The 12,695-nt window shown below is 42.1% G+C and overlaps 1 protein-coding gene across 1 annotated transcript in view; it reads left to right on the top strand.

Annotated features, from left to right (window-relative positions):
* Positions 1–12,695, top strand: part of CSMD3 (CUB and Sushi multiple domains 3) — a 1,619,578-nt gene that overhangs the window by 1,056,937 nt on the left and 549,946 nt on the right. The gene's annotated exons all lie outside the window — the stretch shown is intronic.

Genomic DNA, 12,695 nt, shown 5'->3' with positions numbered 1-12,695 from the left:
CAGAAACATGATGTGGGATATATCATGTCATTTCTTTTTTAATATGAGTTTGATTTGAATGGTAACTTTTTTTACATTACAAATGTGATTAGCTGACTCAACCTTGAAACAATGAATACTGTTTTTAAGTATGGAATATTTTGTGGATATTAAAATCGAAGATGGATTCAAGGGGTTGTTTGATTTAAGTCCTGTTAAAGTAGAAATAATACTGCTGTATGTCCTTGGAACTCTTTCCATACAAATAAGCACAAGATACTTGTACACTATTGCATACTTAGCTCCAAGTTTGGCTTCCACAAGTGATGGAAGGCCCATGGTCCCCCTTATTGCTCCTATGGCTGTTGCAATCCTCTCATGGTCTTCTTCAACATCCAGCATCTTCTTTCTTCAGCCATTGGATGGGCACTGATGATGTAGCTCCTGTACATGTATCTCCTATGCATGCATGCTAGGGTGGCATTGTCCAGCACCCAGCTCTATTCTCCGCATCTTACAGCTGCCAGAAATGGACCTGGAATTTACATTGTACCAAGCATGTGCTGCGGGAATTGTACACCAAGATTATATTTTATAATAGACAGGTGAATCATTTTTTTTTTTGGAGAAGAGACTTATGAAATACTTTAAAATGCTTTAACATTTATTTTTAACTATAGTTTTTAACTATAGTTCTTCTTAAAAACTTGACACCGATCACATCCCATTACATGCCTCTAGCTAATCTAAAAAAAAAAAAAAAAAATCAAAAGCTCTATTGCTTACCTGTAACCATGGTCATGTGATATACCATATGGTAAATAAGGATAATCAGCGCAAACCACAAAAATCATAAAAAACTAAAAAATGGTACATACAAGGCTGCAAACAATTAGTGCCAAACATATAACACTGTGATAAATATATAAAAAATTATTGCTGCGCCAAGTGAAAATACATATGCTTAAATAACTTAAATCAGAAAGCAACTCAATGCTGATATATAAAAATCAAATAACAGTGATAATCAGTGATAAATTGCAGTCCCAATAGTGAAAAACTAAAGGTGAACAATAAATCCAATGAAGCAATCAATCTTCATCTGTGATCAAAATAAAGTGCTGCATGCTTCATTCCAGTGCTCCCAGTGGCTAGTGCAAGATAAGCAGCTCACCTTAAAGCGGAGTTCCACCCAAAAGTCCTGACCCCCCGACATGCCACATTTGGCATGTCATTTTTTGGGGGGGGGAGCGGGTACCTAGTTTTGACAGGTACCCGCTCCCACTTCCGCTCGGAGCGCCGCGGCGCCCTGAGCGGAAGTTCTCCTCTCCCCCTCCCTCCCTGCAATCTTCTGGGACACGTCAGAGGTCCCAGAAGATTGCCGGCCAATCACGGCGCGCAGCGCGACTCGCGCATGCGCAGTGGGTACCCGGCTGTGAAGCCGCAAACTGTAACAGCCGGGTGCCCACAGCAGTGATGCCGGCGCCGAGGGAGAGGATCGAGGCTTCCGGCGGCCGCATCGCTGGACCGTTGGACAGGTGAGTAAATGGCTGGAACTCCGCTTTAAGGACCCCGCTGACGAAGTCTCTGATGTAACGGGGGAGGAGCCTGCTCAGAGTTACGTTGATCCTTGGGGGTACACAGAGAACTGCTTTGACGCTAGAAGCTTGCACTGTTGAAGTGCTTATGAATGTAAGTGAATTTTAATTTGATAAAGGGAATTAAAGCTTTTGAAAACAGAGAGCATTAGATCCTGTCTTCTTTTTTCACACCGGGTTCTTGGCCCATGTGGAGCGGTAGCTGGAAGCAGTGTAAGAAGGGACACCAGGCTGTTATCCACTCATCCATCTGTATACATCCCAAGCGTGTATGACTGTCATGAGTCTAATCCTATGGTGAGCTGCTTATCTTGTACTAGCCACTGGGAGCACTGGAGTGAAGCATGCAGCACTTTATTTTGATCACAGATGAAGATTGATTGCTTCATTGGATTTATTGTTCACCTTTAGTTTTTCACTATTGGGACTGCAATTTATCACTGATTATCACTGTTATTTGATTTTGATATATGAGCATTGAGTTGCTTTCTGATTTAAGTTATTTAAGCATATGTATTTTCACTTGGCGCAGCAATAATTTTTTATATGTGATATACCATAATCCTCCACTTTATAGTGTGGGAGGGTAATTCTTCCAGTGCGTACCTCACTTTATAAAGGCTGTCAGAACAATACATTAAAGGGTCCCCACAGGTGTCCTCTGGTCTCACAGAGGTTGCATGATGATGTCACAACACAAGGGAGTGACAACAAGACCAGTCAGCTGCATGCAGAGCAACTTGAGATCAACAGTCTGTGTTAATAGAAGAGGCACTGTGGATGGTCAAGTGATAGTGGACTCAGGTAACCAAATGATAGTCTTAGGAACTTTTTTTTTACTTTTTTTTTACTTTTAAAGTGATGAATGGCTAGAAATTAGTGTGTTGGATAACTTTCATTTTTTTTTCCTTGGAGTTTTTCTTCAGGAAACTATCTAAGTTACTGGTTGTCTGGTAGATCAAACATGAGGGCTCACTGATAATGCTGGTTTAGAGACCCACTACCCTATATTTCCTGCAAGCATGGTCAACTGCTAGGGACCCATCCTTTTTGCCGCATCTCAATGTTCTCTCACACAGCTGGGAGTTTAACAATATCAAATTGCACTATACACAAGAGGTTATGTGAAGCAGAACAATGCCCAGAACAACTATTTAGAGTCTTTGTCATATTTCCTTGAGAAGGGAAGTTCCATTTTAGTTAGGCAATAGCTTGTTTTGTTCATTGTTATAACTTAGCTTGGTGATCTTTTGCAAGGTGATTTCAGAATGAGCTTTATATGCTTTCCAAGCTTTAAAAATAATTTATGCAGTATGTAAAAAAACAGAGTCAGCCAAAAGATAAACCCACGTATGACCAACATTGGTCACAGCCTTACTAATTAGATTGCGGATTAGCTAACCCAATACATTCCTTGTCCAGTGATTTAGCTTATTGTTTGTCAGCTCTTTCTATAATTTGCATACTGAAAAAACTGCTAATTAACATATCTCCCCTGATAATGCAATTGCATTTTCCCCAAATTATCTCATTTTTTTCATGTAATTTAATATGAATGTATACAAATTTGGTATGTATAAACATTAATATTGCAATTAATAATATTATTATTATGATTATCATTATACAGTATTACAATTAATGTTATAATTCACCTTCAACATTATTCTCTGAGGCTGTGAATAGTTCAGGTATGGTAAGCTGGCTTCTTTCTGGGTGCCTGCATTTCATCTTCTGGGGAGGGTGACCCAAAGTCCTGAGTTGCCCTCATAAAAGAAAATTGCAAGACCTAGCATGGAAACTGCAGCTCCTCTTTTTCCACTACCTGCACCTTCCTAGTGATCAGCAGTGTGATCAGTAGTGTCAATGATAAATAGGAATGCGCAGTGGCATTGAGGAAAAGAAAAAAATGGGAATCATGTGAGATGTGCAGTACCATAAGATTGGGGTATTCTTAAAAAAAAAAGTTTCCACGAGGCTTTTCACCCCCTCCGTTCTCCAGGCTATATCCTCCTCTACTGCTACTCTTCCATTGAATCAATCCACTTCCTGTAACCCTAGGCTGTCATAGACAATCTCCCTTGTGGTATCTTTCTGTTGATAAGGGCACACAGAGAATGGCACTAATGCCACTACATTAGCACTGTTTTCTGCAAAATTAGGACTGCCCATTAACAGTCGAAAGAAGAACAGAATCCCACTTGCCACTTGACTGGCCATAGGTTTTAAATGTTACTATATGGGAAAATGGGTTTCCAGTGGATTGAGCGGTCTTTGAGTGGAAAAAGAAAGATAAGCTTTAACTAAAAGCACATCTTTGAGCTGATATAAATGACATGTTCACATATACACCAATGAATTACTGTATATCAAATACTATTAAAATGAATGTCACGACAATACTATCTTAGTATTTGCTTCATCCTGAACTGCATGTAAACACTTAAATACACAATTGAAATACATGGAGGTGAATGTTTTACCTATGGCAAAGGATGTTTGTTGCTTAGACTGTCTTGTTATCCAGACAACGCCCGCCAAGTAACACAAGTATTTTCTGGAACTCACAGACTATCAGTGCCATCTGTTCCAAGACTCACCACAGCCAATAATGGGCAATACACACTATAAGATTTTCTGAACCATAACCAAAACCATATAATATGAGGTCAAACCTAAACACTTTCAATTTGTATGCAATCTGGCAGGCCCTTGCACTACATAGAAAAGGTAAATCTGAAGGGAATCTAACCACAAAAGTTGGATAGTGTGTATCCAGCTTAATTGGGTAATAAAGCAGGAAACCCTTATTGGTGAGCTCATCCCTTTGCTTTCCCCACCTGTAAGCATGGCCATTGTTAAGTTGGTCATATATGTTTCAGTTTTTTCATTCAACCAGCAGGCTGAATGAAATACCTGAACTGATTCACCATCTATACATTTGAAGAGGATCATGGAATCCTCCCCTTTGTGTCACTTTATTCTGACATTGGGGAAATTCCCCTGCTGTCATTATACAATGACCAGAGTAGCAGCCCTTTGCCTGCATGTGCTGATGGAAACAACATTTTCCAACAAATCGCCTACTGAATTTCCCACATGTTGATCCCTGTATGGCCAGCTTTAGACTGGCAGCACCATGAAAGGTTGAAAGCCCCATTGTCTTAGAGTACTTCCCTAATTGCCTTAGAGTGCTGGCCTTTCCTCTCCTAGTTTGAGCTGTAATGATATTTGTAATGATTTCATAAATAGATTATATTGTGTAATTTAATATTTGCCTGGAGCTAAGTTTTGATGATAAAATATATGAAGACACCAACAGAACAGGGAAGAGACTTGATTTCCGGGTTTGTTGGTTATTTGAAAATACCAATACAAAATGGTCCCAACAGTCCTGACACCAAATCTCAATGCTGTCTACTCATACATACACAAAGTTACATAAAACTGACTTTTAAGGTATAAAATAATATATAAATGTATAATGTATAAATACTACCACAGTAAATTCTGGATAAAACTCTTATACATATACTGTATTAAAAAAGAGGAAGGTAAAATATACAGAATCCTTCACCAGATATAATGACACATAAAGATACACATCACAGATACTTTCAATGGTTTAACTACCCTTTCCCATGGACTTTTCCCAGTTTATACATTAAAATGAAAGTTGGTACAATACTCCACAAGTAGTTGGTAGTAGATTCTTGACATGTTTTGCAGATATCCTGAAATCTGTTTAAGCAAAAGACAAACCAGGAGGGTATCTGGAAGTAACATCAAGGACATATTAGGAATACATATGTAAAAAAAACGTTGAAAGATACAGCAAACTTTATAGGAGAAGAACTTCCATCTATTACCATCCATGTATCCCATGGAAACTTAAAGCTAAACTCCAACTAGAACTGAATGGAATGGTCAGCTCCAGCATAGATCATACCTCTATACAATGTTTCTCTGATGTATGGAGATCCTCTGATATTCTGGGTTTAGTGTTGGTTTTGCATCATGTGAAAGTCTGTATAGTCTGGGTGTAGAATGGGGGCCTTCAAGCCACTTCCTGCTGTATGTCTAGCCTAGAACACACCCCTCTGTAGTATTTCAGAGTCTGCTAATTATGTAACGTCCTTCACAGCTCTGATGGTGGGTGGGATGGTATACATCCTAAGTAGCATTCAGTCACACCCAGTCACACCTACAGGAAGAGTCCAAACTTCCCAAGTCCCTTCTCACAGATCCCAGCATTATTAACCACTTGCCGACCGCCGCAAGTACATTTACTGCGGCAGTCAGCCCCGTACGGCAAAGTGACGTAGTACTATGTCGCTCGCCTGTGAGCCTCTAGGGGGCGAGCGTGTGCCGCCGGAGGCACGCTCCCGCCCCCGCTCGTTCCCTGACATGTCCGCGCGTGTGACAGCCGGTGGACCCGATGTCCGCTGGTTACTCGCGATCTCCCGGTGGAGACGGAGAAAGGCAGGCGGCTGATGTAAACAAAGCTGCCTGTCATTCTCCCTGATCTAACTGCAGAGATCATACGATCCTGCTATGTAGGATCGTATGTCTCTGTGGTTACATCACTAGCCACACCCCTTTACAGTAAGAAGCATGCCCCTAGGGAAACACTTAACCCCTTGATCACTAATAAAGTTAATCCCTTCCCTGCCAGTGTCATTTTTACAGTAACAGTGCATATGTATAGCACTGTTACTGTAGTAATGTCACTGGTACCCCCAAAAGTGTCAAAAATGTCAGTCAAGGGTCCGATCTGCCCACCGCAATGTCGCAGTCCCGCAAAAAAAAATCGCAGATCGCCACCATTACTCATTAAAAAAAAACAATAAAAATTACAAAAATCTTTCCCTTAGTTAGTAAACGCAATAACTTTTGCGCAAACCAATCAAAATACGCTTATTGCGATTTTTTTACCAAAATATGTAGCAGAAAACAAATTGGCCTAAAATGTTAAAAAATTTGGATTTTTACAATTTTTTGGGGGGGAATTTCATATAAAAAAATGTGAAAAATATTGTTATTTTTTCAAAATTGTGGCTATTTTTTTGTTTATAGCGCAAAAAGTAAAAATCGCACAGGTGATCAAATACCACCAAAAGAAAGCTCTGTTTGTGGGGATGTCAATTTCATTTGGTTACAGCGTTGCACAACCGCGCAATTGTCTGTTAAAATCACGCAGTGCCGAATCGCAAAATAGGGCCTGGTCAGGAAGGGGGTAAAATCTTCCGGGGTTGAAGTGGTTCAAAAAAACAAAACTAAGCCCTCTATATAATATACACAGACTGCTGGGAAGGCTCATTGTGCTTATGCTGGGAGGAATGAATAGAAAACCCTGGTACTTACAGCACCTTCAGCACAACTATCACAGACTATCGCTATCACACAGAAAATGTGTGCTTTTTCTTGCAGATCGCCCTGCGTTTGGAAACTCACAGATGTGAATGAATGGTAACCCAAGCACAACGTGTGTTGCCACATGTTTTCAAAATGCACAGCAAAGCACGCGTTTTCTATACACAGTGCCGCTCGTTTGGAAATGTGCAGATGCAAATGCAGCCTATATGGTAAACACAAGCATGACGCACATTGCTACACATTTCCAAAATACATGGCAAAGCATACATTTTCTTGCGGTTTGCTGTGCATTTGGAAACACACAGATGTGAACAAATGGTAACACAAGCATGATGAGAGTTACTGTGCATTTTTGAAAAGCATGGCATGGTGGGCATTTTCTTGTGGGTTGCCATGCATTTTGAAACGTGCAGATGCAAAAGAAAAGTAACGTAAGAGTGCCCTGAGTTTTCTTGTGGCTTTCCGTGTGTTTGGAAATGCACAGATGTGAACGAATGGTAACACAAACTTGACATTTGTTTTTGAAACGCATTGACAAAGCACATATTTTCTTTGCTGGTTGCTGCACATTTTTAATATGCATGACAAAGCGTGCATTTTTTATTGCAGGTTGCTGTGAGGTCAGAAAAACGCAGACACAAATAAATTGTAATGCAAGCGAGCCACACATTGTCAAGCATTTTTGAAACGCTCACCAAAATGTGCATTCGCTTGCGACTTGCCTGCATTTGCAGATGCAAACAAATGGTAACATACAGTATCTCACAAAAGTGAGTACACTCCTCACATTTTTGTAAATATTTTATTATATCTTTTCATGTGACAACACTGAAGAAATGACACGTTGCTACAATGTAAAGTAGTGAGTGCACAGCTTGTATAACAGCGTAAATTTGCTGACCCTAAAAATAACTCAACACACAGCCATTAATGTCTAAACTGCTGGCAACAAAAGTAAGTACACCTCTAAGAGAAAATGTCCAAATTGGGCCCAAAGTGTCAATATTTTGTGTGGCAACCATTATTTTCCAGCACTGCCTTAACCCTCTTGGGAATGGAGTTCACCAGAGCTTCACAGGTTCCCACTGGAGTCCTTTTCCACTCCTCCATGACGACATCACAGAGCTGGTGAATGTTAGAGACCTTGCGCTCCTCCACTCTCCATTTGCGGATGCCCCACAGATGCTAAATAGAGTTTAGGTCTGGAGACATGCTTGGTCAATCCATCACCTCTACCATCTTCTTTAGCAAGGCAGTGGTCATCTTGGAGGTGTGTTTGGGGTCATTATCATGTTGGAATACTGCCATGTGGCCCAGTCTCCAAAGGGAGGGGATCATGCTCTGCTTCACTTTGTCACAGTACATGTTGGCATTCATGGTTCCCTCAATGAACTGTAGCTCCCCAGTTCCGGCAGCACCCATGTAGCCCCAGACCATGGCACTCCCACCACCATGCTTGACTGTAGGCAAGATACACTTCTCTTTGTACTCCTCACCTGGTTGCCGCCACACATGCTTGACACCATCTGAACCAAATATGTTTATCTTCATCTCATCAGACCACAGGACATGGTTCCAGTAATCCATGTCCTTAGCCTGCTTTTCTTCAGCAAACTGTTTGTGGGCTTTCTTGTGAATCATCTTTAGAAGAGGCTTCCATCTGGGACAACAGCCATGCAGAACAATTTGATGCAGTGTGTGGCGTATGGTCTGAGCACTGACAGGCTGACCCCCCACCTTCAACCTCTCCAGAAATGCTGGCAGCACTCATATGTCTATTTCATAAAGACAACCTCTGGATATGACGCTGAGCATGTGCACTCAACTTCTTTAGTTGATCATGGCGAGGCCTGTTCTGAGTGGAACCTGTCTTGTTAAACCACTATATGGTTTTGGCCACCATGCTGCAGCTCAGTTTCAGGGTCTTGGCAATCTTCTTATAGCCTAGGCCATCCTTATATAGAGCAACAATTCTTTTTTTCAGATCCTCAGAGAATTCTTTGCCATGAGGTGCCATGTTGAACTTCCAGGGACCAGTATGAGAGAGTGAGAGCGATAACACAAAATTTAACACACATGCTCCCCTTTCACACCTGAGACCTTGTAACACCAACAAATCACATGATGCCAGGGAGGGAAAATGGCTAATTGGGCCCAATTTGGGCATTTTCACTTAGGGGTGTACTCACTTTTGTTGCCAGCAGTTTAGACATTAATGGCTGTGTGTTGAGTTATTTTGAGGGGACTGCAAATGTACACTATTATACATGCTGTACACTCACTACTTTACATTGCAGCAAAGTGTCATTTATTCAGTGTTGTACCATGAAATGATAAAATAAAATATTTGTAAAAATGTGGGGGGTGTACTCACTTTTGTGAGATACTGTAAATATGATGCTTGTTGCCATGTGTTTTCAAAATGCATGGCAATGTGTGTGTTTTTGTGCAGGGTTCAGTGCATGCCTTGCTATGTGTATTTGAAACACACAACAAAGTGCATGTTTTCTGCAATTGGAAATGAGTAAATGAGAACGCAGTCTAAATGGTAACGCAATTGTGACATACATTGCTGCTCATTTTCAAAACATATGGCAAAGCGTGCATTTTTTATTGCGGGTTGCTGTGCTTTTGGAAACACGCAGATGCAAATGAATTGTAATGCAAATGTGATGCGCATTGCCAAGCATTTTTGAAATACAATGCAAAGCGTGCTTTTTCTTGTGGGTTGTCATGCATTCAGAAATGCGCAGATGAGAACGCAGCCTAGATAAAAAGTGCTACATTCATTGCCGCACATTTTGGAAACATGTGTTTTCTATTCGGGTCACCATGCATTTAGAAACATGCAGATGCAAACCCAGCCTATGTGGCACTGTGAGAGCGTGGTGTGTTTGGTGGGTGTTGCCATGGGTTTTTTCTATGCGGTTGCATGAGCAAGCATGCATGAGTGCCCTCTTAGCAAGTGGCGGTGAGAGAAGAGAAGGACTGGGGTTTCTCTCTGCAAAACAAATACACAGATCAGGAAAGTATGACATGTTTGTTATTTAAAAAACAAAAAACAAAATTGCCTTAAGAATCAATTTAACTTTCTGGCTAAAGTTCCACTTCCTGCTTCTCCCTATTCACTGCGCAGAGTAATGGAGTGTGGTCGGGGATAACACAATTCCATTTCTCCCCCAATCACCACCCACATGAAAGCCCAGAATTACCCACAGTAATCCTTAGACCCGCCCGCATCAACTCCCACAGCTGCTCCAAAGGACTCCCATAGCCCAAAGTGAAACTACAGAGGCTCAAAGCATGATGGGACATGTAGTATCAGGACTGGCAAAGGAAGGAAACAGGAAGTCAGAGAACTTTTAAAAATTCAGACAGAAGGAGGAGTGACACAACAGACACAGAAACCTGCTGTATACAGCTAAAGGAGATAAGTTACACACACACTGATATTGGGGTTGTGATTCATTTAAATGCACAATGTATCTGTTGTTTTGGGGAGGAAAAGCTGGAGTTCTTCTTTAACCACTTTACCTCCGCTCACATGGAGGCTACTGCGGCACTTTGCCATGATCCCGTCTAGCGACGTAGACCTACGTCGCTGGACTCCTCCCCCTGTAGGCGGCGCTCGCGCGCAGCCGGAGACGCGCTCCCGCTGTTTTCATTCACAGCGGGAGTCGGGCCAGGGGAGGAGCAGCGGCGATTGCTGCTGCTCTTACCCGATCGTCGGGGATCGAGTCTGGAGATCCGCCCGCTGTGTGTAAACACAGCGGGCGGATCTCCATAGTGACAGGGAGTGACAGATCGGAGTGTTCAGCATAGCTGGACATCCAATCTGTCCCTGTCTCACAAAGTCACCTCCCCCCCACACGTCAGTAAGCACCAGGCATACATTAACCCCTCCCTCTCCAATAAAATTAACCCCTTCACTGCCAGTGTCATTTTTACAGTAACAGTGCATATGTATAGCACTGATTACTGCAGTAATGTCACTGGTACCCCCAAAAGTGTCAAAAATGTCAGTCAAGGGTCAGATCTGTCCTCCGCAATCCCGCAAAAAAAATCGCAGATCGCCGCCATTACGCGTTAAAAAAAAAACACCAAAAATGACAGAAATCTTTCCCGTAGTTAGTAAATGCAATAACTTTTGCGCAAACCAATCAAAATATGCTTATCATGATTTTTTTTACCAAACATAGGTAGCAGAAAACAAATTGGCCAAAAATTTTTAAAAAATTAGATTTTTACATTTTTTGGGGGGGGAATTTCATATAAAAAAATTTGAAAAATATTGTTATTTTTTCAAAATAAACGCTCTTTTTTTGTTTATAGCGCAAAAAGTAAAAATCGCACAGGTGATCAAATACCACCAAAAGAAAGCTCTGTTTGTGGGAAAAAAAGGACGTAAATTTCATTTGGGTACGGTGTCGCACGACCGCGCAATTGTCAGTTAAAGTTGCACAGCGCCGAATCGCAAAAAGTGGCCTGGACGGAAGACAGCAAAATCCTCCAGTGGTAAAGTGGTTAAATGTGATGTCACATGGTATACCACAGGCTGTATCTTGAGGGAGACTGTAGAGCAGGGGTCTCCAAACTATGGCCCTCCAGTTGTTCAGGAACTACCATTCCCATCATGCCTCGTCATGTCTGTGAATGCCAAATGCCTCATGGGATGTGCATAGTTGCCAACATTTGAAAAAAATTTCCAGGGACACTTTGCAGCACAGCTATCAATTACTTACCACACCCACTTCCCCGAAGCTACGCCCACTCTGCATAATTAATCTCCGCCTACTTATCAGATTATAGGGTCTGCTTCATAAAGAGAGAATTACAGGAATTTGAAAAGGGAATTGAAAACTTGAGGCCAAAGTAGCAGAGTTGGAAATATTCTCCCATTCAGCTGCACTACTTCTGCCTAAAGATTAAAATCCTCATCACAATTCCCTGCAATTCTAAAGTGTCAGCTTGTCGGAAGGTGCTCTGCCTCCCCCTGCTTGCGGATTTCAGAAAGTGCACCATGCTGACACCCTGCCTCCGGTGACACGTTAAATTTGCGAAAGGCAGGAAGAGTGAGCGGGCACTGAGAGAGAGACAACCTGCTGCCAGAGCTACAACACATAGCTGGGGTGAGAGCGACACTGTGTGGAACAAAATTTAAATTTTTTTTTTTTTTTTTAATGATTTACATTGTCCCTGATTAACAGGGACAATGCAAATTACCCGGGACAGGCTCCTATTTGCCCGGGATTGTCCCGGGAAAAACGGGACAGTTGGCAGGTATGGATGTGTAGTTCCACAACAGCTGGAGGGCTGTAGTTTGAAGATCCCTGCTGTAGAGGATATAAAATAGCCTTCAGAAGCTCCATCCCAAGAATCTAGGGTCTTACAATGTTTATATCAGGGGCGTAATTGTAGGGATTGTAAGGGTCTCCATGGCGACCTGGCCCCCATGCTGCAGGGGGCCTGTGTAGCTCCCCTTTCACATTTGTCTACACCTGTGCCTGAGCCGCAGACAGGGAGGCAGTCCTAGGTACGGATGAGTACTTGTGAACATTGTGGAGACAGCTAGCACCAGGCTGAATAGGAGGGCTGGCGGGGTGGCATATAGGAGAACCGATCTCCTCCATTATCCTCCTTGCTTCTGCAGGGCTTTCAGTGGCTGCAGGAGTGTGATCGGTTCTCCTATATGCCGTCCCGCCAGCCCTCCTATCCAGCCTGGTGCTAGCTGTCTCCACAATG

This window comes from Pelophylax lessonae, assembly GCF_965119305.1.
Source record: "Pelophylax lessonae genome assembly, chromosome: 5".
Taxonomy (NCBI): Eukaryota; Metazoa; Chordata; class Amphibia; order Anura; family Ranidae; genus Pelophylax; species Pelophylax lessonae.
The sequence above is the reverse complement of the archived record's forward strand: the minus strand, read 5'-3'. Positions and strand labels throughout refer to the sequence as shown.